Source organism: Canis lupus, chromosome 27, assembly GCF_048164855.1.
Source record: "Canis lupus baileyi chromosome 27, mCanLup2.hap1, whole genome shotgun sequence".
Taxonomy (NCBI): Eukaryota; Metazoa; Chordata; class Mammalia; order Carnivora; family Canidae; genus Canis; species Canis lupus.
This window is the reverse complement of record NC_132864.1, coordinates 11,129,457-11,156,734: the sequence shown is the minus strand read 5'-3', so window position 1 is coordinate 11,156,734 and position 27,278 is coordinate 11,129,457. Positions and strand designations below refer to the sequence as shown.

Sequence of the window (27,278 nt, the reverse complement as noted above, 5' to 3'; positions counted from 1 at the left end):
TGAACTTTTCAAGCCATTATGTGTTAAAACTTTTTTCTGTCTCATTTTCTTGCTCCTCTGCATGTCAATTGTAGGACATCATTGAGATAATTTGCTATTGTGTAATAGTTCTCTGTGGCAATTTTCATTTTTTTCCTGTTTTTATTCTTGCTCTTTTAACATTGGATAGCTTCTGCTGACCTATCTTCAAGTTCACTGAAACTTTCCTTTGTCATCTCTATTTGCCTATTAAGTTTATCCAGTGGAATTTTATTTATAGATATTGTAGTCTTTAGTTCTGGGTTTTCAATTTTGTTCTTTTATTATAATTTTTGTTTCTCTGCTGAGATTTCCTGGCTTTTCATTCATTGAGAGTATGTTTTCTTTTACATCACTGAGGATAGTTATAAATCAGTTTCAAAATCCTTTTCTGGTCATTCTAACATCTAGGTGATACCAGGGTTGATCTCAGTTGATTGTCTTTTCACTCTTGAATGATACTTATTTTTTAAAATCTTTATATTTTGAGCAATTCTGTGTTGTATTTTGGAAATTATGAATGTTATGTTATGGAGACTCTGGATTTTGTTATTCTCCACTGAATGCTCTTTTGTCTCAGCAGACAATTACTACAATTACTGAAAATCTCTTGGGTCACAACTCCAGGCTTAGCATAGATCTTTTGTCTTTAGTTGAGCTACTTTGAGGCTGATCTGCACCTACACTTTACAGGGTTTAGCCAGAGTTATTTGCAGGTGTAATTTGGGCATGCCCTCTCCTGCTCTTGCTTTTTCATGATTCCTTTAGCTGCCTCAGCTACTCTGGACTCATTTCTGGGCTCCTCCTGCTCCTCAGCACAACCACCACCTTGCAAAAAAAAAAACCCCTCCTGAATCCCCCTTTTTTTTTTGTAAAAGATTCTATTTGTTTATTCATGAGAGACACAGAGAGGCAGAGGGAGAAGCAGGCTCCATACAGGGAGCCTGATGTAGGACTCGATCCTAGGACTCCAAGATCACACCCTGGGCCGAAGGCAGGCACTAAACCACTGAGCCACCCAGGAAACCCTCCTGCATCCCTTTTATGGGTGGTGCTTCCCCTGCCTCCCACAGGGTGACTGCATTATCTTTCAGGCTAAATGCAGCAAAAATAGGTCAGTCCTTTCTTAGAGCTGTCCTTCTTGTCTAAGTGTGTGCTCCCCAACACAATCTGCCTATTTCTATTCTTTCTCTAGTGCCTTCAGGTAGCTGCATTTTATGTTATACCTGGGGATGGCAGCTGCTGTCTCCAGGTGGCTGAGATCTTCCTCAGTCATTACCAGAAGTAAGTGTAGCCTATTTATATTTAATGTAATCACTGATAGGGTTGGGCTTAGGTCTGCTGTTTTGCCATTTGGTTTTTATTTGTCTCATCTTATTTTTGCCCTTGTCTCGTTCTTTCTTGATTTCCCTTGTGTTAATCAAATGTATGTTATTTTTCCATTTTAATTAATCTGTTGGGGTTTTTCTTTTAGCTATATCTCTTTGCATTTTAAGTGGTTGTTATAGGGATTTAATATGCATCTTTAACCTTATCATGATCTAATTGGAATTGACGTTTTATTACTCTGTGTAAAATATAGTTACTTTGGAGCAATGTTGTGTCATTCTCCTCTTCCTTTGTGCTGTATCATATATATTGTATTGATATATGCTGTATTTTGACACCTTTAAGATTCAAGTGATTTTGTAGAATGTCTCTCAGTTTGGGTTTGTCTGATGTTTTCTCATGATCAGATTCAGGTTATGCATCTTTTGCATGAATGCCACAGATAATGATGCTGTGTTCTCGCTGCATCCTGTTAGGCGGTGCTTGATCTTAATTTGCTCCGTTGCTGGTGATGCTCACTTTTTTCGCCTGATTAAGGTGGTATCTGCCAGTGTTTTCCACTGCGAATATACTGTTTTGCTCTTTGTAATTAAGAAGGATTTTGTGGGAAGTTACTGTGACTCTATAAACATCTCATTCCTCCTCAAACTTCCAATTTATCATTTGTTGATTCACATTTCCATGGAATTATGATTTCCTGTTATTGAATGGCTTTGCCCAGTGGAGGCAGTAGTGAGAAACTGCAGGGTGGGCAGGGGTAGAGAAACCAGGGTAATTATATTCCTTTTGTTCTTTCTGATATGACTGTGGCAGAGGCTGCTTTTCCTCTGTGGCTTCACCTTCTGTGGGACACATGCTCTCCTCCAAATGACCCTGCTAGGATTTTAGCCTCCAGTGATGGCCATGGTCCTGGGATTTTAGCTATAATTATAGCATAAGGGGTTGAGTTACTTCTTTTTGTTGCTAAGGCATGGGTTGCTTCACATTCCCTGGTGGGTTCTTACTTTTCTGTCCTATATAACCAGTTCTCTGTATTAATCTCTCTCTGTTAAGTTATAAAGAGTTGCTTCTTTTTTCCTAGCTGGACCCTATTGGTACAGAGTAGGATCATTGCTTCAGTTTGGGACATTTGAGTTTGAGGTGCCTATATGGCATTTAGATGGAAAAGTGGGAAGGCCAGTTAGATATGTGGGTCTGTAGCTCAAATGTGATGTTTTTCCTGGAGACACAAATTTAGGTGTCTCTGGCATTTTGATCATAATAATTGAAGACTTGGGAAGGATGAGATTTTATGAGAAAAAATCATGAGCAGAAGTGACAAAGGTGAGTATTCAGAAGAACCACCAGAGAAGGAGCAAGAAAACCAGGGGAACATGACATCAACACAATCCAAGAGAAGTGACAGTAAAGAAGACTGAGCCAACAGAGTTGAATGCTGCGAGGAGGTTGGGCAAGAAATGAAAATGATCCTTTGCATTTTAAATGTGGAGGCCAGGGACGCCTGGGTGGCTCAGTGGTTGAGCATCTCCCTTCAGCTCGGGGTGTGATCTCAGGGTCTTGGGATTAAGTCCCACGTCGGGCTCCCGGCATGGGGCCTGCTTATCCCTCTGCCTGTGTGTGTGTGTGTGTCTCTCTCTGTATCTCTCATGAATAAATAAATAAAATCCTTTAAAAAAAAATAAATGTGGAGGCCACTGGTGACTTTAAGGTGTTCAGTGGATTCATGTGGATAAAAGTCAGATTGAAGGGTTTTGGGGGTGCAATTCTGACTCCAGTTACAATGCATGGGGTTTTTCCCACACTAAGAAATTTGCTGGAGCTGATTGGCTCCTTGGCTTGTAAGGGTCCACACTTTCTTGTCCCCTTCGCTCCCCACTACTGCTCCAAAATCAGGTAAAAATTCTGAATTTCATTCCAATGAGTGTATGTGTGTTGGGGTAGGGGGAGTTCTCTACCACCACCAACAAGGAACCCTCCCACACCAGTTGGTGTCCTACAATTCAACTCAATTCTGATGCTCTCCACCCAGAGAGAGTGTTAGTCAGATCCTACAGGCTAAGGACTTGGTCCCACAAGACTGCCCCTCCCCACATCAGACGTCATTTGTGAGTCCAGGTGGTCACCTATATTTCTTACCAATTGGCTACAAACCATAGGTTCCCACAGTCTTCTTCATGGGTTTGGCTGATTTGCTAGAGTGGCTCACAGAATTCAGGAGATCAGTTTACTCACTAGATTACTGGTTTATTGCAGAGGATGTTAAAGGATATGAATCAACAGCCAGAGGAAGAGATACATAGGACAAAGTCTTGAACAAAGGAGCTTCCGTCCTCATGGAGTTTGGGGCCTGGTGCGGTGACAAGTAACTGCATTCTGGTTCAGTATCCTGGAAGCTCTCCAAACCCCATCCTTTTGGGTTTTTATGGAGACTTCATTACACAGGCACAATTGATGAAATCTTTGGCCATTGGTGATTGAACTCCATCTCTAGCTTTTCTCTGCCCCCTGAAGGATGAGGTTGGTCCTGAAGGTTCCAGTCTTCTAATTACATGTTGTTTCTCCTAGTAACTAGCTCCCATCCTTAGATGTTTTCCAAAAGTTACCTCATTAACATAAGCTCAGGTATGTTTGAAAGGGGCTTGTTATGAATTATCAAGATACCTTTTTTTAAAAAAAATATTTATTTATTCCTGAGAGACACAGAGAGAGGCAGAGACACAGGCAGAGAGAGAAGCAGGCTCCTCGTGGGGCGCCCGATACGGCACTCGATCCCAGGACCCTGTGATCATGCCCTGAGCCAAAGGCAGTTGCTCAGCCACTGAGCCACCCAGGGGTCCCTCAAGATACCTTTATCACTCTCACCATTTGGGAAATTCCAAGGGTTTAAGGAGGGTTTGGCATTTCTGTGCCAGAAATGGGACAAATACCAAATCTATATCCCCCCCCAATAATATATTTCTTATTCTAAGTCATGATATCATAGAGAGCAAGTGATCTGTAAGGTGTATTAGTTAGGGATTCAGGTCAGCTTCATGAAGAAACCCCAAAAGAACAGCATCTTCACCCTCAAGACAGGGATGGATTTGGGGAAAGGCAAGAACATGCCTAGGTGTAGGTATCAGTGGATCAAGGCTGTCAGGCCATTAAAGATTGTATGATTCTCTTGACCTCATTACAACAAGATGGCTGCTACAGTTGTCATCACATGTACATTTCACAGAAAAGGAAGGAAGAAGGGGGAGAAATCAAGTGAGCCTGAATCTGCCTCTCTTTAAGGAGCCTTCCCAGAGGCATCAGCCAGCATCTTTTGACTAATGCTCAGTGGTCAGAATCATGCTCATGATCAGGCCCATCCAGCACGAGTAGGGAATTATAGGTCTTTAACTGGGCATATTGCCAGTCCCCTCACCCCAAATTGGGTTTCTTGATAAGGAAGACATAGAGGATGGGTATTGCTAGCCACATACCCTTTGAGGGATACAGGGAAGGTAATATCTTCCAGCATCATACCCAGAATCTGGCTGGGAAGAGGAGGGCAGGGTGGGGAGTAAACTGGGGACCTGGGGAGTTCCCCTAACTTTTTACTAGAGTGGTAGAGAATTTTAGTTAAAAAAAATTACGTGCACAGTAGGTCTGCTCCATGCAATTAATGTGGCGCTGGTTTAATTTGCTCTTTCAGCATTTTGTAGCTGTCTGCCAATGACTTGGGCAGTAAATAATTTTAGAGAAATTCAGAAGGGCAGTACTAATTAGGACTCAAGCTCCACTTCATGATCTTTTCATTCTGATTGGTGGGGTATTGTTTGGTGCCGATTTCATCGGATTTCCAATAAAAGTGCAGTGTCCTATTCATCTCTCTGTTGGCTCCTTTATTTTTTAAAAAAGATTTATTTCTATTTTAGAGAGAGAGAGAGAGAGGGAAGGAGGGAAAGAGTGAGCAGAGGGAGGGGCAGAGAGAACACAGAGCCTGACGTGGGGCTTCTTCTCATCACCCTGAGATTACAACCTGAGCTGAAACCAGGACTCTGATGCTTAGTGGACTGCACCCTCAGGTGCTGCTCTCTGTTGGTTCCATTAAAAGAAAACTACATCTCTACCTCCATTATGTTAAGATTGACTATCACTCACTGTCCTTTAGATAGATTTCATAAGATCAGGAGGAAGATCAGGAATTGTGTAATGGTGTAACCTCTCATCCATAATGATAAGGTTAGATAAAATTTTTAATTGCATTTCTTTGGATCCAGGTGTTCTAAACCTATAGAGCGTTTCTCAAGAAGTTGAGTACTCATGCCTCTTTGTGCTTGGAGTATTTTATTCAAACTTCTAGTCCATCGTTTAACCCAACACATTACAATTAACTGAATTTGTGTCAGTCTCTTTGATTATGAGCTTCTTGGCACTTGGAATGCTGATTTGGCAGTCTGTGTCTCCAGCCAAGACTGTTAGCCTGTTAGAGCTCATGAAGTGTCCCTTGAGTTGAATTAAATTTGAAATCCAGAATAAGAAAAGTTGCCTGTTACCTCCAGGGTCCCAAGTAATGATTTTTCCTCACTTACGGCAACATAGTTGCACTTGCTACTTAATAAATCCATTTCCCTCTGAATGGGAAATCAAAATCTTTCCCAGTACTTGTGCCCTTTTGAGTTTAGCCCAAGGAGCTTTCTGCCTGCCCTTGGAGTTGGGATGTCAGGATCAGTGTTTGGAAATGTTTCTCCAGAGGGAAGTAGAAATGAAGATGTCCATTTTGCATTGGTTAGGATCACGGTTAGGGATACTTTATGCACAGTACTTGAAATTCTGGTTGTGTTAAGAGTAAGACAGATGGAGGTCAAAGGCACACCTGTTGTTGCAAATGTGCAACAATTAATTGTGCTCTAAGGGAGTAGGGCGCAAGAGAAGAATGCCCAGCTGGGTGTTGCTAGGCGCAGGTCTGCCTTTCCTCGTCTCCCACCACGCGCCTCTTCGCTCACCTCGTTCCAACTGCATACATCTTGACTGGTTCCTCGAAACCACAGAGTTCACTCCCATCTCAGGCACTGGCTTTGTTCTTCCTGCTCCTCCATGGTGAGCAGGCTGGCCCCTCTTCACCATTTCACTTCCTACCTGAATACTCCGTTTCAGAGAGGTGTTCCCGGCCAGCCCTAAGTGTTCCTCTGCACCAGCCATGGTTCTCTTAGCCTGCTGTGTTCTTCATGGCACTCGTCACCACCTGAAAGTGACAAAGCTGTGTGTGCATTCACTCATTTATTGTCTGCTTCCCCCACCTATGAAGCCAGCTCCATGCAGGCAGGGACATGTGTCTCCTGTGCTAAGACCTGTGCCTGTGCTTGTTGCTGGAACACAGGAGGTGGGGAACAAACAGGCCTTGAAACACCCTGGATGCAGCAGGTAATTCATGTGGGTTAATGCCTGTCATGGGCTGAATTGTGTCTCCCCGCCCTCCCCGATCCATATGTTGAATTCTTAGCTGCACTCCTTCCACCCCAGACAGGGTCTTTAATGAGATAGAACAAGGTCATTTGAGTGGGCCCTAATCCCGTACGACTGGTGTCTCTCTAGGAAGAGGAGCTGAGGACACAGACACACATGGAGGAAGAAAACCATGTAAGGACTCAGCAAGGTGGCAGTCGCAGGCAGAGAGAAGAAACCAACCCTGCAGTCCCCTTGGTCTTGGACCTCCAGCCTTCAGGGCTATGAGAAGATGAACTTGTGTTGTCTGAGCTCCCCAGTGTGTGGCACTTTATTACGGCAGCCCCGGCACACGCATGCAGTGCTCTGTGATGGACAGGAGTGGGATAGCTCTGAATACAGTCAGCTGGTCATCATAGCTTTCTTGCCTTCCCTAGTCCGTGTCCTTTCCTCCATGAGTCCTTTGTTTCATTTTTGGTGTGAGGCTTCTGGGAGCATAGATGTTTATTCTTGGAATGAATTGATTTATTGGGGCCACTGGTTGGCAGATGTACGATCCCCAACAATCTTACTCTGGACTTTGGATTTGCAGAATATTGTCAGTGCAAAGGGAGGGGTTTTACCAACATCTTCTTACTGAAGTCCTCTCCCTGAGCCTCATATTTTGTACATCTGGGATGGTTTTTCCACTTAACTTCTCCCGGGACACAGGCACTTCTCCAGTGTTCTTCAGACTCTCAGGAGACTTTGCAGAGATGCACAGACCTCACTCAGCCCCCCCACAAACACATTACTTTACTTGTTCAGATATAGAAGGTGGCTGTTTTAACCAGCAGTTAGCCAGTCCCTTGAGTTCTAGATATTTCCTGTTGGGGTTCAACTTGAAATAGGCAGACAAGTAGAAGGAGACCTCCTTCGGGGCTTCTCTGGGGTTTCAGCCAAGCCTTCCAAATGCACCTTCCATTCCAGACTCCCCCTCCCCCCCCAACCCCAACCCCACACACTTCTCTTTCTTCCTGAATGTCTAGTTAAAGTCTCCACTTTACTCTCCACTGCTTGGCAGTCTTGTACCCTTTGGTGGTCACTAGTTAATTGCAATTATGTGCCTTTAAAGAGAATGGAGAGAAAAAAAAGAGACTGTGGCCTGAATGAGAAATGGGAAGAGGGGATATTTCTAATGCTGCATACAGAAAAACAACTCAATTTTGGTGGTTTCATGTTGCAGAAAAATGTTGAGAGTTAAATTTCATTTTGTAGCAGGGCTGGATTCCACAGCTGAAATCCATAAGATCAGATATAACATTTCCATCTCTGAGCAGGTTAATAAAGCCCCTAATAGGATTTGCTGACCATAAGAACCGCAGACTAAGCGGCAGGAAGGTTTTATTTATTTGCCATCTGTATGTAAATTTTGCTATTATGGAAATTGTGTCAGGAATTGGACTGCAAGTAGATAGCACACAATGTACTATAATATTTGAGCTAAGATACAAGAAAAAAAAAGCCACTTCTATGTGTGTTTGTGCATATGAATAATCCAGCTCATTGTGGCTTTCTGTAAGAGACTCAATCTCAGATTCCAAATCTAACCTGTGATCACAGTGGATGGGCTCATTTTTTTTTTTTTATTTTTTTATTTTTATTTTTTTTATTGGTGTTCAATTTACTAACATACAGAATAACACCCAGTGCCCGTCACCCATTCACTCCCACCCCCCGCCCTCCTCCCCTTCTACCACCCCTAGTTCGTTTCCCAGAGTTAGCAGTCTTTACGTTCTGTCTCCCTTTCTGATATTTCCCACACATTTCTTCTCAGGATGGGCTCATTTAAATATGCAACAGTCACTCAAAGACTCAGGAGTCAGGACTGAGTTTTCATGGGAAAAGAAGTGTCCATGCCTGGTGGCATTATTAGCTCTCAAAATCCAGTGCCATTCTGTCTTTTAGTGGCTCCCAGGGTGACTATAGAAAGACCATTGCATTGGTAAGGGACAAATATTTTTGGAGTTAATTATAGCTAATCATGGAGGAGAGGAATACCTCTTTGCTTTTTCTTATGAAAGAAACTCAACTGACATGAAGAAATTGAATCAGGACTCAAGATGGTGGATGTCAGCACTGTTACATAATTAGTGTCCCAGGGTGGCAGAGGCAGCAGCTCACTGTGTACAGCCAGTGGCTGTCCTTAAGGAGCGTGCATCACACTCTGTCACGCCTGCTTACAAAGTTGGCCTTGCCACTGCTTTGTGTTTCCATAGTAACGTGATGGGAGTCCAGAGAAAGTGGCCGACTCACTTTGGTGAGAGCTGCACAGAAATTAAATCACCTTCTGTGTTTCCGTGAGTTCTGAACTTCCTCCAAAAGTTTTCTAGGTTCTAGGATGACTTTTGCCTCTATATTCAGATTAGGGCCCACCTTACATCAGCCCATACCTCGCACTTTGGGAAACCCTGGTGCAGGGGAGAACTCCTTTCAGGTGATACCTGAGATGAGGGTGAGGTGTTCAGGTACCAGATACAGTGCTGTCGATAATGTTGAATTACCTAGTGAGAGGAGATTACTTCTGCATCCTCCTCTGTCCTGGTAACATCAAGGAGACAGTCTTGACTGTGCCTGATGCCCGAAGCCTCTTGCATCCTCTGATGCTTGTCTCTGAGTTTGTTTTCATCTTGAACAATGCGAGCCCACGCCCCAGGCCAGGAGCCTTTGGCACGCAGCCATGTCTGGCTAGAATTTAATAACATTGTTTTGTTTTTATTGTACTTATTTTAGGGATTTCTTATCTTTATGGAAAGTGATATTGCTTTTTTCATTTAAAGTGCAGATCTATTTCTTCTTCCCCAGATAAATTTATGTAAACCCAGGGAGCAGATTTAAAAGAAAATATGAAGTAAGTAATAATACAGATAGTACCCAGGATAAAGCAAGAGAATGTGGCATGGCACAGGACGCCCACAACACCCATGGACAGGGGAAGCTTGATGGCGGGGGGCGGGGGGAGCAGGTGCCTCCTTCTGTGAGGCTCTTGGGTTCCTCTCTTTGGGAGCAGCTGCAGACATTTGGCTAGGAGGCACACATCCTTCTTTCAGCAGCTACTTGATGGGGCTATCTGACCTGTCCCTGTTTAGCTCTTTTCCTTCCTTCCTTCCTTCCTTCCTTCCTTCCTTCCTTCCTTCCTTCCTTCCTTCCTTCCTTCCTCCCCTCCCCTCCCCTCCCCTCCCCTCCCCTCCCCTCCCCTGTCTCCCTCCCTCCCTCAAATGGGACCATCCCCCTCCTGAAGGTTCTGCAATGAGTCTACAGGGAGTCCCCTGCAGGGGTGAAACACCCAAACAGGGCAAATTTAACCCCTCCTCTCTCTGAGAGCTGAGGCTGCTTCAGGGCATCTGTCAGCATCGGGGAAGCCGAGTGGTCCATGCAGGGATCATGGGATTGCACTGGCACAGCCTCCAGCAAGCTGAGCTGACACCCACGGGCACACCTGTGCCTAACTTGCAGCCATCAGAATGCTCTGGAAGCAAAATTCATGTAAAATAAATGCCTGTTCTGCTGTGGGGAGGGGAGAATAAGCAGAGTGACCCACTTCCCGACGCACCGCGCACCTCTTTCCAGGTTTCTCTGAGTGCACTCTGAGGGGATCTGGAGGCCGAATCCCTTGGGGGAGGCTGTTAAAATGCAGACCATGGGCCATATCCAGAGCCAAGAGTGTTAAGCGCTCTGGATGGGGCCAGCAGCCTGCGGTCCAAAGTGCTGCTGGGCACTCACGCCCTCTGGGCTGGCTGTGCACACTGAAGGAATGCACCCGTGCAGGTGCGCAGGTGGGAACATGTGAGTGCGCTCCTTGAGGGCGTGTCTACTTCAGACTGATGGGAGCCGCCCCTGGGGGTTTCTCACAGGTAGGCTGATCCAGGAGATCAGCTTATCCTGAAGGTTGGGGAGCAGCTGAACCAAAGGGGGACCCTGGGAGGAAGCCCAGGTCAGAGGTTAGGAGAATTCACACATTGGGTTAAACTGGGAGAGAACAATGGAGGTGGAGCTGAGGTTGGGTAGGGTGGCCTTTGCTAAGGGGGCCTTGGGGACAGAGTGAGATCACAACTCATGTGTGTGGTCAGTTTCCCTTCTGTAAAATGCAAAGAATGAAACGCCTCCTTCAGAGCACTGTTGTGAGCAACATCAGATTTATATGTGTGTGTATCAGGGCCTGGCACGTAGCTTGAATTTTTATTCTTGTTATTATCATTCTTTTTCACTTGTGCAGACCCTGGTGTATCTCATGGGGTGTGGTGGATGTTTTCACAGGACCCTCACTGGGATGGACAGGCCCCTCAGGGACCTGTCTCGAGACACAAGGGCTTTTCAGATTATAATGCCACATAAGAGGCAGAGCCTCTGAACTCTAAGGAGTACCTCCTCGGCATGTGCCAGTAACTCTGGCTCCTTGCTGTGGGTTTCAATCAATAACCATTCATTGGGCACTCACCCAGCAAGTGTTATAGAAGTTACCAAGAAGTCTTGGATGGGGTGTTCACCCGTGAAGATCTTAAAATTATTTTGGGGATGCAGTACACAAATACAGATGGATGGTGGGTCAAAGCTTGATGCAGTGGGTGTTTCAGGAATGTTCTGAAATGTGGGTGTTTAGGGACACTGGAAAAGAGGTGATGTCACTTGATCTTGGCTGGTAAAGGATGGATAAATGAGGGTATGAGGATAGAAGGGGAGAAAGCATTTCAGATCTGGCAGAGATGGCCACAGTGAGTACGGAGTGATGGGTGGCCCAGCTGGGAGGGATGTTGGTGTTGTGGCCAGAAGGCTGATGAGACATTGTGGTTAACCTGTGGATACCTTTATTAGCTTGCCCCTCTTTCCAGGAAGCTATGTGGTCTCACAGAAAAAGCAGGGACAATGAAGCAAGGAAGACTGGTTTGAATTTCTATTTAGAAGGAAGGCAGCCCCACTGACATCTTGATTTTAGGCTGTTCTGGGTTTCTGGCCTCGAAAATGGTTAAGACACTCATGTTGTCTTACGGCACTAAATTTGTAGTCTTTTATTACAGCAGCAATTGAAAACTAATACAGTGCCTTTACCAGTTACTTGAGAGAACAGATGGAGGATGGCTTTGCCAGTGAGCAGAGCCCATTATGAAGGGGAGGTGGGCTGCAGTGAGGAGGTCACTGTACACGTGACCACCGAGATACTATTCACCATGTTCAGTGAGTGTTTCTGGCTCCTGGGTGCACCAGTTCAGGGGGAGGCACGTGGAATTTCGGGTTTTGAGTCATAACGGCTTTTTTTCTTATAATGCCACATAAGAGGCATAGCCTTTGAACTCCTAGTTGGTTCCTGTCTTTCTGACTGAAGACTATCTTCGGTTTAGGAGAGAATGCTGTGGTACAGAAATATGGAGCTGAGGACAAGTACATTCATTCATTCCTCTGGGCTGCCATAAAAGCTTGTCTCCCTGTTCTGGAGGCTTGAGTCCAAAATCAAAGCATCATGGTGTGTGGAGGGCTGGTTCCTTCTGGGGGCTCCCTGTTCATGCCTCTCTCTCACGTTGTGCTGGTGGCCACAACTCTTGTCATCGTTGCTTGGCTTGTTGCTACCCAAGTCCAGCATTTTCATCTGTCTTCACATGGTCTTCCCTTCTGTGTGTCTCTGTGTCGTCTTCTCCTATCCTGTCTCTTACAAGGACACTTGTCATTCGATTTAGGGCCCAGTCTCATCTGGGATGATCTCATCTTGTGATCCGTATCTTTTTTTTTTTTTTTTTTTTTTGTGATCCGTATCTTAATTACTTTTTCCAAATAAAGTAGCATTTATAGGTTCTAGGTGACATATCTTTGGGGGCCACCATGGAACCCACTACCATGGGCAAAGAGCCAAGAGCATCCTTATAGGTTCAGACAGCTCATCTCCCAGGGTACTGAAGGGATGTGTGGCTGGATCCCAAGCACAGTGATTGGAGTGGGGCATGTGCCAGAGCCCACAAATCCAGCCTGTGCTCTTACTTTGCTCTGCCTGTATCACCGAGGATTGACCCTACTGGATCCAGGTTCCCTTCATCTGGCTGGAGCCAGCCAGTGGGAGGCCCTGACAGAGAATTGTAGGGTGGAAGCAGGGAGCAGCCAGGGCATTCCCACCTCTCCCTCTCTGCTCTGTGGCATCTATGGCAGCAGCTACATTTCTGCCACTTGATGAACCTACCTTGGTTTTATCATCCTTCATGGGACCATGGCTCTAAGAATATTACTTCCTTCAGTTCTTCTAGCTTAGGATTCCAGTAGCTTCTTGCTATGCAAATCTCTTTTGAATTTCTCAGGAACACATTACCGAGTAGCCCCTTCCCTAAATTAAATGTCCTGTATTTTAAATGCTCAGAACTTTTCTTGTTCTCCTGACTAGACTCTTACCGGCACAAGAAATGAGAGAGAGAGAGAGAGAGGACACTGATTTTATGTGTCAGCCTCACTTACTACTAAGCACACTGTCTGTGTATATATATATAAAATGAAGGTCTGCCTTAACTCTGTCCCAGCTCAGGGGAAGCAGCAGGCCTGTTTAGTCCCTTCTTTAAGATGTTGGGAGGTTTATATTCCATACAACTTCCAACCTGTTGGGGGCCTAAGGCCCCATCCTCCTGTGCAAGACATTGCATGGTGCACAAGTATGTGTGAGAAGTGCACACAGATCTAAAGTAGATCCTGGAACAGGGATATGGGGTACGGGTAGTTTATCTGGGAAGTGATGCCAAAAAGCAGAGTATGAGGGTGAGGGTAGAGAGTCAGGGAAGGAAGAAGCTGATAAATGGGCACTGATGAGTCCTTGGGGCTCCCCCTCAGAAGTGTGGAAGGGGCATCTCAGAACTGTTCCACTGGAAGCCCAGGCAGCTGGAGCATTTATCTACTGACTTCCATCCTAGGTGGTTAAAGGTTCCCTGAGGGAGGCAAGAGGAGAAAACAGCAGAGAAGTCAGAACCCAATTGTGAAGGCCACTGGTCAAGGCTCATGAAACTGTCCACCACAACTGTGCTGAAATCAGGTGGGCTGAGGTGTGGCGGCAGGGAGATGTTTCACAAGTGTCCACTGCTGTTTGGGTTTGTGTGTGTTCACATGCATAGTTCACACAGGGACTGAGTTGGGCACACATGCAGTTTCCTCCTGCTGGCTGCTCCACAGGTGGTATGCCTCTGCTATGGAGCTACATTCTCTCAGGATGCCAGTGGATGCAATTATGATAGATCCCAGGTGCCTGTGATGTGTAGGGCCAGCTGAAGTGGAAGCTTGGGGGGTGGGGCTGGGTGATGCTGATCTGGTGGTCTCTGTGGGAGTCCTGCCAGTCACCTGCCCTGGATCTGGGCCCCTTGCTGGCATTGGGTTTCCAATGTTCCTCTCCCTTCTATGAGATGCCCTGTATCTCTTATATGCTGACCAGAATGGGTTTCTGTTGTGTGATAAACAAAGAACTCTAACAGCCATCTTTCCTTGAGTGTTTTTTTTTTTTGGTTATTATCACTTGATTTTCATATTAAATATAAATAATTTCCATCACACATCCAATATCTTTAGATTCCTAAAACAGAGACACAGGTAGGCTGTGGCTCATCCTGGGACCATTGTGATTTCTCAGCGCATCTCTCTTTTTCATTGAGAGCATTTGGTTTTATGTTCTTCATTCCAAGAGATGGTCCCAGAATACTGAATAACTCTGAATGGGAAGTTTTGCGCAAGAACATGTAGACGACGCTTTACTGCACTTCTTAATGAACCGTGGCATGACACACGGTAATGGAAAGAAAGAAAACCTGGCAGTTGGATGTCTGGGTTCTGGTTCTGGCTCTTTAGAACCTTACTTGGTTCCTTCGCTTCTCCGACTCTCAGTTCTTTAATCATAAAGCCATTAAATCAGTTGAGATGTAACCAAGTGCCGAGGCCCTTGAAAGAATTTAGACGTCTGTGAGGGCTGTGATTTGATTGTTGTCATTGCATGCCAGAATATTGCACTAAGCTCAGCTCAGTAACATTGTTCTTGAGATGTGTTTCAGGGTTGAACCCCTCATCAAATTATTCTAGCTCAGTCTAAATTTGTGAAAGTTGTGGGTGTTTTGCTTTTTAAAAATATGTTTTCTTTGCCTTCTCTTTGCTTAAAATTTCTGTTCGTCTCTGGTTTCCCATTCTCAGCGGTTCTGTGGACCGCCAGCAGTGGAGACAGGAGGTGTGGGCAGGTGGAGGTGGGGGGCCGGGCGTTCCACAGCAGAGTATTTTTTGACAACTAAAGGTAAACTACTGAGTTCTTTCCTAGCAGCTTGATTCCTCCTCCAGATGTGTTTTTTTCTTTCATGTAAGCTGTTGAACAAACTCGACCTGGAGTGGAATTCTCAGATCAGAGGTACCAACTGCTTTGCTGAATTGAGCTGGTGGAGATGCCTCTTGTGGTGGAAAATTGTTCTTTGATTTGCAGCTTAAAGATCACCCCAGGGTGCAGCTGCTGGGGTGGAGTGCGGCTGTTAGGGTGCAGTGCAGGGGGAGGCTGCCCCTGGAAGCCAGTGCAGATCACCTCCGGCCCTGGCATTTCTGAGTTCCAGTGTTTGCATACCACTTTTCCCTTCCTATTTCCATTGTACCTGATACATATTTTTTTTGGGGGGAGGGATAAATTTATCTTAAAAGAAACTTTTATATCTCTCCCTTAAGGTGGAAGATCAATGTCTTATTTTTCTGGCTTCATTTTTCCCTAGTACACATTAAACATAGGTGAATTTAAAGTGATTTTTAAATGTGTAGCTATGACAGTAATGATTCTATCACCTAAACCCATCTCACTGTGGGAGCCATGACCTCAGCGGCTGAGCAATTGGTGCTGTCTCTTTACCACCAGTTTTCACTATTTTGTCCAGTTGTGCAGATCACCAGTGATACTGTTCAATTCTTATTTTTCTTAAAATCAGCTGATGATTTTACTCAATTAAATTACCTACAACAGAAACTTCCATTCTCTTCTATAAGTGGAAAGCCAGTATCATTGCTGTAAATAGAAGGCAACTGTTAAAGTAGTTATACACAGAAGCCAGTGATATAGCATTCAGGCTCCAATGCCTGAATTTTGAAGCTCATTAGTTCTCTCTGTTAAAGGTGGAGATTTGCAGGCCTTGGAGAAGGTTAAAGATGGTAATGCTCAACTCCCGCTTTCCACTTGATTTCATTAGGATGGTTGATAAAGATTAGAAGCTTTCTTTTTCCGACTTCATATTATTTCATATTATGTTCTTGTCATGCCACCTAAAATTTTCTCATACACCCTTAGGTGGAGGGCTGCCGGCTACATTCTGAGAACACTACTCTGTTTGTTAAAAAAAAATTTTTTTAAACATTTAACTTTAGGCATATATAAAATGGAATGAGTTGTCAGCATTTTTAAAGTTAATTAATTAATTTAGAGGTGGGGAGGGGCAGAGGGTGAGGGAGAGGGAGTCTTAGGCAGGCTCCATGCCCAGTGGTGGAGCCTGATGTAGAGCTCAATCTCAGGACTCTGATCATGACCTGAACTGAAAACCAAGAGTAGGTTGCTTAACTGACTGAGCTATCTGGGCTTCCCTCTGCCCCACCCCCCCTTTTTTTTTTGAGTTGCCAGCATTTTAAAATTTGACAGAAAAAAATTGATGAGATGAAAGTTTGGTGTTTCATTCATCTCTTTTTCTTCCTGACTGCATCTGGTGGATTAAAACAACTTGTTGTCTCTGGAAACTTGCATGTCCAGGATGGAGGGGATTGGAGCCCTAGCTCTGGCCTCCTCAGGGCACCTCTTGGCTGTTTATTTCCCCTCCTGCAAAGGGGCTCAGCAGCTGGAGGCTGCCTGTTGGATTTTATTGCTGGAGGTGGTCCATGTGCCTTGGGCTTCTGTCCAGAGGGAGCCTTTTTAGTGACGGGAAATAATGTTTTGGGTCACATGAGAACAGATGCTGAGAAAACTTTGTGTTGGGTACAAATCTAATGTAACTCTTAGGCTACTGTTTCCTGGGGGAAAATGGCTTTTTGTTTTTTGTTTTTTGTTTTTTTTGTGACTTCTTCCCTATACTTAATAGTAGTTTTGGCAACTAAAAGAAATGTGACCAATTCATTTAAATGAAGTTCCAAGGAATACCAGAGTCTTAATACCATATTTTAAATTTAACCCATGGGAGGCCTGTCAGTGTCATATAAATTTCTCTTGTGGGAGATTCATTAATTTTTTGATTCAACCAATATTTGAGTGTCTTTCATTTGCCAGGTACTGTTTTTTTTCCCACTGACTCTGTAGTGTGGTACAGTATAGTTCTCTGATCTCCTGAAGGTTAAATTCTAGTAGGGGATGCATAGGGAAATCCTTAGTGTTTTGGTTTTCATGATGCCCATATTTTCTAAACCAAACAAGTACTTACCGGAGTACTTGTTAATTTTGAATGGAACAAAGTCTAGATGGATCCATAGTGAACTGTAAGGTCAGTGAGCTGGTGAGGAGAAAGTATGGTTTGGATGTGGGTCAGCCCTGAGGCCGTTGATGTCTTTTAAATTGGAGGATGGTGAATTTAAAGTGATTTTTTATAGCACTGCCAGCTAATGAAATAAATGTCCATCACAGATGAGCAAATTAATCGATTCTGCTTGCTTTTGCATTTTTTGTTCTTTATGTAAAGGTTTGTTGCATTTTTGTTTTCTACTTAATGATTTGTTTGTTGCAGTTTAAAATGCCTGTGGAAGTAAGACAAGGTGAATAGGCTGTGACAAGGGGGATGTCCAATGAGTCAGAAGACTGAGTAAGCTTGGACAGGCACAATAAAAGGCGCCTGGGTGGCTCAGTCCATTATGTGTTTGCCTTGGGCTCAAGTCATGATCCCAGGGTCCTGAGATCAAGCCCCACATTGGGCTCCCTGCTAAGCAGAGTCTGCTTCTGCCTCTTCCTCTGCCCCTCCCCCTGCTCATGCCCTCTCACACTGTCTCTCAAATAAATACAAAAAAAAAAAAAAATCTTAAAAAAACCAAAGCACTATATGAGAGCAGGAGAGGGAAGAGTCAGTGTGAGGGCTCTGAGGTGGGAATAATGTTAACTTTAGGAGAAACAGAATGGAGGTGGTTTTTCTTGGATCCAATATCTGGTTGCGTTTCTGGGTCTGCAAAGATAAGAACAGCTCACCAAATGCTGTGGTCTGGGGAGGCTGTTCAGGCACCACACACCCACCAGGGTTGTGACCTGTCTAACATCACACAGGGGACTGATAGCGAAGTTTGAAGTAAATCTCCAACTCTCTAAGACCTGGGGCTTCTGTGACTTCTGTTCCTCTGGATGTATAATATTTATATGTCTCTGAAGATAGTGTCTGAAGTGATGACACACATTTAAGGAATCTGAGGTACAGAAGGGATGTTGCCGAAGAAAGATGGCTTTGAGCATCCGTGGCTGCATCAGCATTGGCTTTGTATGTCCCAGACAAAAATCTGGTCTCTTTATGGCACTTACCTTTTTTCCCCTCAGGTTGCATTTAAAACCCATTACATAGGAAGTCTGTCTTTAGAAAGAAGGATTAAGAAATATTTCTGCTTCTCATTTTCCAAGTCTCTGTGTATAACTTACATCACAAACACAGCTAGAAATATTGGATCCTCGAACACAGGAACCCAAATGGGTGCTCTGATTATTCACTCATTAAGGAACAGATGGGTCTTCGGTTGGTGTGCAGAGGACAGAATTTTCCCTTGCAGGAAGGTCAAGCAAGACAGTGTCACCTGGAACCTGGTCTTCTTGGTCTTCTCTGTGTGTCCCTCACATGGTTACTCCAGTAGATATCTGGTGCCTTACCTCTTCTCCTTTTTAATCATAGGATCTGTACTAATGAGCCTTTATTTATGTTTTTCACAGTGTGGAAGAGTACTAGAGTACTGTGTGTGTTTGCGCACACATGGATGTATGTGTTTGACGAGCCTGCCATGTCAAGTGTAGTCTTGGGAGATTATTTTCCTGGACTGAGGAAATGGAGCAAAATTGTCAGGATGGGGAGGAGGCAGAACTCATCTGAGAATGCCTCCCCCCAGGGTTGTTGCAACTTAGTAGCTCCAAAGTCACGTTGCATCCTGGGTACAGCTGCATGGGTGGAAGGTTTTGTCACCGGATGGTACTTCTATAGGCTGAAGGCACAGGTTGCTCATGAAGCATAGCCTTAAACTGGGGCATGTGAGTGTTAGGGACCAGTTCACCAGTAATCTCTACCTGCTCGGCTCTTCACCTTTTTGTTACCTCCCTGGTCCCTGGGGACAGTTGGGCTGGTCATGGTTAGAAAGACAGAAGTGACACATATTTGCCATATGCTAGGCATTGTGTCACATGATGTCAACACATTCATTCATTTAATACTATCATCCAAGTGGACACTATTGTCTCCATTTTACAGATAAAGAGGATGAGGCCCAAAGAGGCTAAAATAGTTGGTGTTAGGTTATACGGGTAGAAAATGGCAGCACTTGGCTTCGAATCCAGGCATTAGGGTCTGGAGGTAGGCTCTTGGCATCTCTGTAATATTGCCTTCTTAGGCACTTTCTGTGCTGGAAAATGGGACCGCTGAAGAGGAGTGGCTTAGAGCACTTCCCCTGACAGTCAAGATCTTCCCCAGCCAAGAGGAGGCAAAGCCCATGTGGGCAAGGCTGGCTCACCACCTCCTGGGGGGAGCCGTGGGCTGGGACCCATGGCCACAGGGGTCTAGCTCTGATCTGCATCTCCCCATTTGTGCAATTGTGGGCGTGTGAACAATTCCTCTGCAGCAGTTCACAGGTTTTCATGAGGAACAAATGGGATAATTTGTGTGAAAGCACTTGGCAAGTATTTGGGCGGTAAGTGGATATGAGATACTGCCTCTGCTGCTACTACTGAGTGACACACGAGGTTGAGTCCACCGCTATTCTGCGGCCTCGAGATCCACGCCAGCTCCCCTGCCACTCAGCCTGCCTCTAGTGCCTGAATTTGCTACACAGGCTCTGACACAAAATTTGGTTAGGGAGCATTCATGATTAGCCACTGGGTCTTGTCTGTAACTGACACATGGCAGGTGTAAATATCTTCCAAAAGCATCTTTCTTAGGTTGAGAAGCCACCCAAGTAGCTTTGTGTGTGACATCAACTTGCATTGTTTCTGCCTGCATCTGACTGGTCATTTCAATGGCAGGGACCTGCTGCATTTCACTGTTGGATTGTGTGATTAATTTGACAAGTGTGCATTGAGTACCAAGTGTGTGCAAAGCATCGTATGAAGAGGGGGATATAATAAAAACAGGTGAGATGTGCTATAAATACTAACCTAGTCCTGTGTACCTGGAAAGGCTTCTCTGAGGAGGTGTGGATTAAGTTGAGTTGAAAGTGCACGGGAGTGATCCAGATAACTGGAGTTTGGGGTGGGATGGCATGTGAGGGATAAGGCTTCAGGCGTAGTGAACCATCTGTGCAAAGGCCCGAACCAGTCAGGGTTCAGGTGGGAAAGCGCTGACACATCCTGAAGAGAACTTAATGAAGGGGGCTTCTGACCAAGGTGGGGGCAGGGGGAAGGGAGCCAGCCAGGGGCAGTGAAGCACCTGAGATGGGTGATAGTGGTAAACAGTTACCACCCTGGTCTAGTAGGCAAGGGCAGGGAGGAGAAGCAGGCCCAGGCTTCTGAGGAATTGAGAGGGACCAGTAGGGAAGCATGAAGCCCTGAGCCTAGAGAGATAATTAAAATAATACCTAGTAAGTACTTATAACTCAGTCCTCATACGACACCTATAAGATGGCTCCTGTGAGCTATGGTGAGTCCGTTTTACAGATGAGGAGACTGAGGCACTCTCTGAGTGGTGAGGCTCACAGAGCAGCTGAATGGTAGAGCTGGGACTGGAATCCAGGCAGCTGGTTCTGGAGTCTGTGCTTTTAGCTACTAAGCTGTCAGCTTTTCCATTTTCTCTGTCAGGTGCTTCAACAATCTCTTAATTGCATCCAGACCATGGAGGGCTTTGTGGGAATTTGGATGTATCTGAACTCTGGTATAACCAATGAGTTTTAAGCTTGGAACTTTGATGGCTTCAGATTTTGAGCAGGTCACTCTTATGGCTGTATGGCTTATAACAAGGGTTGTAGATACTTGTCACAGTAACGCATGTGAGGAGGATGCAGGGGTGTGGAGAGAGGTGTCGGGGGGCAATCATGGAAACTAGGGTGTCAAAGGTGAACCCCAGGTTCTGGCTTGAGTTCTTTGGTGGATGGTGATTACTATGGACTGAGGGCCCCTCCGCCATTGATACGTGGACACCCTAATCCTTAACATCATGGCATTTGGATATGGACCTTTGGGAGGTACACAAGTCACATGGCTGGAGCCCTCATGATGGTGTTAGTGTCTGTATAAGGAGAGACAGGAGAGAGCCTGCTTCCTCTCTCTGCTCTCCATAATGTGAAGGCCCAGCAGGAAGGCAGCAGGCAGCAAACCAGGGAAAGAAAGAGCCCTCACCAGGAACAGAATCTTCCAGCACCTTATCCCTGGGCTTTCCAGGCTTCAGAGCTGTGAGAAATACATTTTGTTGTTTAAGGCCCCTGCCCCTTACCCAGGTGGATGGTATCTTGTTACAGCATCCTGAACGGACTATGATGGCAGGCCTTTCCTGAAGATGACAAGAGAAGCAAGGGGGTTTTGTTTTTATTTTTGGGTGGGCTGATCTGGAGTTCAGTTCTGAGTATGCTGAGTTTGATTGTTCTTTGAGACGTCTAAGAGGTGATTTCAGAGTAATCACTTGGCCATGTGTCTGAGACTCAGGAGAAAGTTCCGTATTGCAAAAGTAATTCTGGGTCATCATACTGTAGATGGTAGACAGAGTTGTGAGTGTGAGTGCGTGTGTGTTTCTCGGTGGCCCTGAGTACCCAGGTTAGTGGCAAGTGTTCATGAACAAGGAATATCTAGGGTGTCACAATGAGGCCTCAATAGTGTCTGTGCAGAGGAAAAGATTAAAAAATTCATGGTAGCTCACAAAATGCTTTAAATTACTAGACAAAAGCATTCTTTACCAGGCACTTGAGAATTTATATCACCAAACATTGTACAAATAGCAGATTTGACAGAAAATGAGTTTAATTCCATAAAAGGTCAGGTTATTTTTGAGTTATGAATTGAGGTTTTTTTTTATACCTTAGCTTTGTTTATTAACATTTATTACTGAAGTGATGGGTATGACAAAGGGAGAGGATCTTGGATTGTTTCCATAGATTCTTTTTGTTTAATATTTGTTCTCATTACTCATAAGGTGGTTGAAATACTGAACATCCTTCCACCATCTGTTCTCTTGTCCTTGGATTACAGGCTAACTTTATATGTGTATCTCCTGTGAACTTTGGGATTTTATTTGGTCCTCTGAATGGCAGAAATGTCAAAGCCTGACTGTTTATTTTTTTCCAGTGCACTTTCTATTGCAAATAGAAGAAACCCAACTCAGAGTGGCTTAAAAGAGAATTTCCTGGCTCTTGCAACTGAAAAGTGCCAAGGTAGCTTCAGGTCTGGCTGAATCCAGATGCTCAAACAATGTGGCCATGTCTTTCCCACCTGTTGGTTTCATTCTCAGGCATGTGGTAAAGTCTTGCAATACTTGTTGCTTAATAAATAGAAAGCTAGGCTCAACTCTCCCCAACACATTCCTGGTCCTCTGTTTATTTGTGAGTGCCCCCACTGTGGCTAGGGGATGGGATACTTCTGATTGGTGTGGTTGGGTCATATGGTTTTCTTCTCAGACTGATCCCTCTGTCCAGGAGGACATAATGCTTTGATTGGCCACCCATATATGGGGTCCCGAAGCTGAGGGTGAAGTCAGCCCAAATGGGGCTCCTGGGTCATGAGAAAATCTCCTGTCTCCCTGCCCTTCTGGTGCACTCACGGTGTGTGTGGCATTTCATTGCTTTCCATTGTCCAATGGAAATAGTCACAGGTCCTATCCACACACAGGGAAGGAACTAAAGTCGTGATCACCAGGAGTTGGGGATTATAATGGGCCACCCTGGACTTTATCCACCTCACTCAGCATGGACCAGCACTGAATAAGTGGCTAAATGAGACATGTTCTGGGCTCTGGGCTCGTCTCTTGGGCACCTGGTGCTTCAGGGAAGTGGAACCTCTGCTGACCCCTCACCGTACCTTTTTTATTTTGGCCTTTGTGCCAGTAGAGAATGTGTTGTGTCCCCCAAATTTATGTCCACCTGAAACCTTAGAATAAGACCTTATTTGTCAATAGGATCATGGGCAGATACAATTAGTTGAGATTAGTGCTGGTGTCCTTGTGAGAAGAGGAAAGACACAGATCGGCAGCGGGGAGGAGGCCGTGTGAAGACAGATGCTGAGACAGGAGAGAGAGAGGTGTCTAGGAGCTGAGGATTGCTGGCAGCCCCCAGAAGCTGGGGAGGAGGCATGGAACATATTACCTGAGAAGGATCCCACCCTGACTACACCTTGACTGCAGACTTCTGGTCTCCAGAACCGAGTGGTACTGGAGAAGCCATCATTTCAATGGAGAAACAACATAATTACAATCTCAGTGAGGCACACGAGAGCAGGCTTCGTAGGCAGTGTGGCGCTTCCTGCAGAGGTGAACCCAGTGGCATTTCCACACTCAGAAGCTGCCGTGGCCACTGTGGAGAATAAATTTCTAGAATTGTAGAAGAAATAGCTGCAAAGGAACTTGTTCTTATTTATCATGCCTTTCTTGCTGTGAGGGACCCCACTGCTTTGCAAATCGCTGATATCTGGCCATCTTCTGGGGGTGAACAAACAAGCAAACAAACAAACAAAATGAAAAGATCAAGGCACCTCTTGTGATAGAAACATTGCAATAATTAAAACCATTCTTTGGCCTGTAAAAACGTTAAATTTCTGTTTTGTCAAAAGCTATACATAGAGTTTGCTTAGAATCTGACTTTCCTAGATAAAAGCTAGAATTGAACAGGGAGACGAGAGGGGTGATCACCTCAGGGAGTCAGCAGGCATTGCTTGGGGAAGGTTCTTCTGTGCATCGAGATCCCTCTTTGCATGTTCTTATGCTCAGAACTGAAATCCATGTCCGCCAACAATACTGTACTCAGAAGGACTGTATGCTTTTCCAGCACAGGTTGTCTGTTTGTCCTACAGGGTGATTCCTATCCTCTTTTGGGCTCAGAGACCAAAAATATTTATCATCATCAAAAAAAAAATATATCATCAATATCTTGGTTTTCAGCCACCTGGATAAAAGGGGACCTTCTCCCCCAAACCTGTTCTGAGGTCATCTTGGCTGGTCCAGTGCGGCAGTCTCTCTCCCAGACTCTTTTCCCTGTCCTGCAGTCTTTTCAAGTTTAAATCACGGTCTGAAATGAGCTCTCAGCAAAGCCTGACTCTGCCAGCCTCCAGGTGCCTATTGGGAGATGCATACATCTCTCTCTCTGGTTGATTGATCACACAAAGAGAGTGGTTTGCCTGGAGGATCCAAATTAAAAGTACCCTTAGAGTTTTCCTGAATCATACCCTGAAAGTGCTCCAGTGCCCAGGGCTGGGCTTCTCTCAGAGAGTATGTCAAACACCAGATGTTACCTGACATTACTCTCCTTGACAGAATGTGATGGTCTGGAACGTGTCCCAAACACTGTTCCCCCAAGAGTGTTCTGAGGACCACACGTATCATAATGACAGCTTGTTTAAAACCAGCACTGTTTGGTCCTGCCCCAGACCTAGTGAGGTTGGGTCTAAATAGTTGTAACTAGCAGCAAGTGATTCTGCTGTGCTTGAAAGTTCAGAAACCTCTGGTCCATTGGGTTCCAATGCCTGTACCCCTTCCCCTGACCTTGGAGCTTTTTTTTTTAACTCTTATAATGAGCATCTTCAGTCTTCAAAGTCTGGTATTTATGGGGCATCCAGAGGCAGATGACACCATAGATAGAGACCTTCCATTCTGCCAATATTTATTAAGTGCTTTCCAGTTGCCAAGCCTGGTTCCCGGAACCAGGATGAAGCAGGGAGTAAAGCTCATAAAAATGCCTGCTGTCCCATGCTTTCCTCCATTGGGGGAGATAGATAATAAACAAGGGAAGCAAAATGTTTGGGTATCATTATTCTGCTTTGGATAGCTATGAAAGGCTCACCAAGAAGGTGACACTTGCCCAAACCTGAAGGAGGTTAGGGAGAAGTTCCTGTAGGGGCTTTTCAGGCAGAAGGAAGAGCAAGAGCAAAGGTCAGAAGGCACAGCACTGGTCATCATCCTAGGAACCAGAAGGAGGCAGGTTCTTCATCAATACAGAAAGTCAGCATATTTTTACACACATAAAATATGCCTTCTTAAAGGGCATTGCCATTCCAAGCTACGAGAGTGTTAGGAGGTTTTCCTTCATCTGAGAATATTTGGCCAATTGAAATGAATCTACTGAAATGGGAGCATAAAGTCTCATAGACAATATCAAGCAAAAGCAACCTTGATTGGAATTTTTTTCTTCTTTGAGAAATAAAATAAAAATGATGACGGGTTTATTTTATCTTGTATTAAACAAAATTTAGGTTCAGTAATTTCCACTCTGTGTCACTCAGAACAAAGCATGCATTGCCTGTTGACAATTTGTTACTTTCCTTCAATTTTCTACAACTGTACAACATCGTATTTTTCATTTCACACCTGACACTGTCAGTAGGATCACAAAAAGGATCAATTTAGCAATGACATTCGAGGGCTTCCCCAGTTTCCTTAAGAGCTTCACTATGCTCGGCTATTCAAACTGCTCTCTTTGGAAGAAATGATCATTCTTGTTCATTTTCTCCCATTCACTTGTTAACTGTCAATACAGATCTCTTGAGTGGCTGTTGGTGGACCCATCCTGGGTTCTCTTTCTCTGTTCTGGATTCTCTTCTCCGTTCTGGATTCTTTTTCTCTGTAGCTTTGCTGACAGTTGTCGATCCTCCAGTACCATGAGATTTGCAGTTTCAGTTTGCAGAAGATTTGCATTGGATTTGCATCGTGTTTATAGCTGACAACTAGCAGCACTGGATCAACCTCAATGGCAGGGATGATGGAGTGGTGGGTGGGGACAGGTGCGCTGTCACCCAAGGGCCACGTGTGAGTGGGGACAGATTATCTGTAGAGCCAGTTCATCCACAAATGGTTTCTAATTCTGCCAATGTATTCTTCTCAATGTAATCTGCATGAATTACAAGAATTCAGGTAAATATTTGTATAATGAAGGACCTATGGAAATATATATGTAAATTTTTTGTCAATATCAGAAAGTAATTATTACATATATGAGCCAAAGATGGTTCCTGTACCTTGGCCTCTATATTGTTTATTTCTTCACAGCAGACTGGGACTTGTTAGCTCAACATCCTGCCAGCACCAAACTCAAAATTTTCACATCTGATTGTTATAAATAAATCTCAAATAAGCATATTTTTAGCCATTTGGAGTCTGCCTGTTTTACATACCCTGCAAAAACCCTGCATACCCAATGTCTGTTCGCCATAAATTCTGGTTATAAGACCCCAAGCTGCCCTTGGGTGCTCTGATTGGCAGACTTGCCAGGTGCTGCTTAGTGGCATTATGCAGATACATATCCCCCCTCTGGTCCTCGGTTTCCTGGGGCTCCCTTTGCCCTCTTCCCCTTTGGGGTGGTGCCATCTCCTTTGGAAGATCTTATGCTAGGAGGGACTTCCATAGCATGTAAACCTGTCCAAATGTTGCCCCCATAAAGCTTTCTGTGTGCTCCTGCCACCTTGTGGTTATAACTTTTACTTGCTCAGTCCCCAGATCCCCGAAGCTCATTACAGCACTGAAACCATTAATAGTTTTCATGTAGTTTTAGATATTGTTGTTTTTATACATACCAAGTGTTAAGAATATCACCAAGCCTAAGAATATTTTTCTAAAACACACTTAATGAATATTCAAGACATGGATTTTTTTTCTGGGCTTAAATTATTCTAACAAATATAATCTAAAATTGGGAAGGATTTGGGCTAAGAACTGGAATTCAGGAACAGTTTTATAACTTGTATTTAGGAGAGGGGTAGAACCTTAGTAATTTACCTTTAGGTTTTTTGATACCTAGCATTCATTTCTTCTCTTGTGACTTGAATTTCTTTCTAGGAGCCACTTCTTGTGGTTACTACCATGTGATTCAGATGGGCTTAACTTTATTTTTAGTGCAGGGATGTTTGTTGACTGGCTAAACCTGTGAGCATTGTTCTTCCACCCCCTAGGTCAACACAGTTCTTGGTCCAAGGTGGAACCCTCAATCTGATTCATCTAATGAAAACCTAGCTCCAGGATTTTGTTCTGAGGGAGACAGTCTTGCTTTTATTTTGGGGATGAGGATGTGAAATTCAGGGCAGCTGCAGCCACATTGTGACCACAAGAGGAGAGTGTCAGTCCAGAAGATTAATCATTTACTGCACATCTAGTGTGTAAACAACCAATCAAAATTCCTGCCTAGAGCTGAGTACTTAATTCTAAAGTGGATGTTCTAAGTATAAGACAGAAAGACTC

General features: G+C 44.6%; 1 protein-coding gene across 3 annotated transcripts in view; it reads left to right on the top strand.

Moving 5' to 3' along the window:
* The window catches only part of TMEM132B (transmembrane protein 132B), a 371,275-nt gene that overhangs the window by 162,999 nt on the left and 180,998 nt on the right, over positions 1-27,278 (top strand). The gene's annotated exons all lie outside the window — the stretch shown is intronic.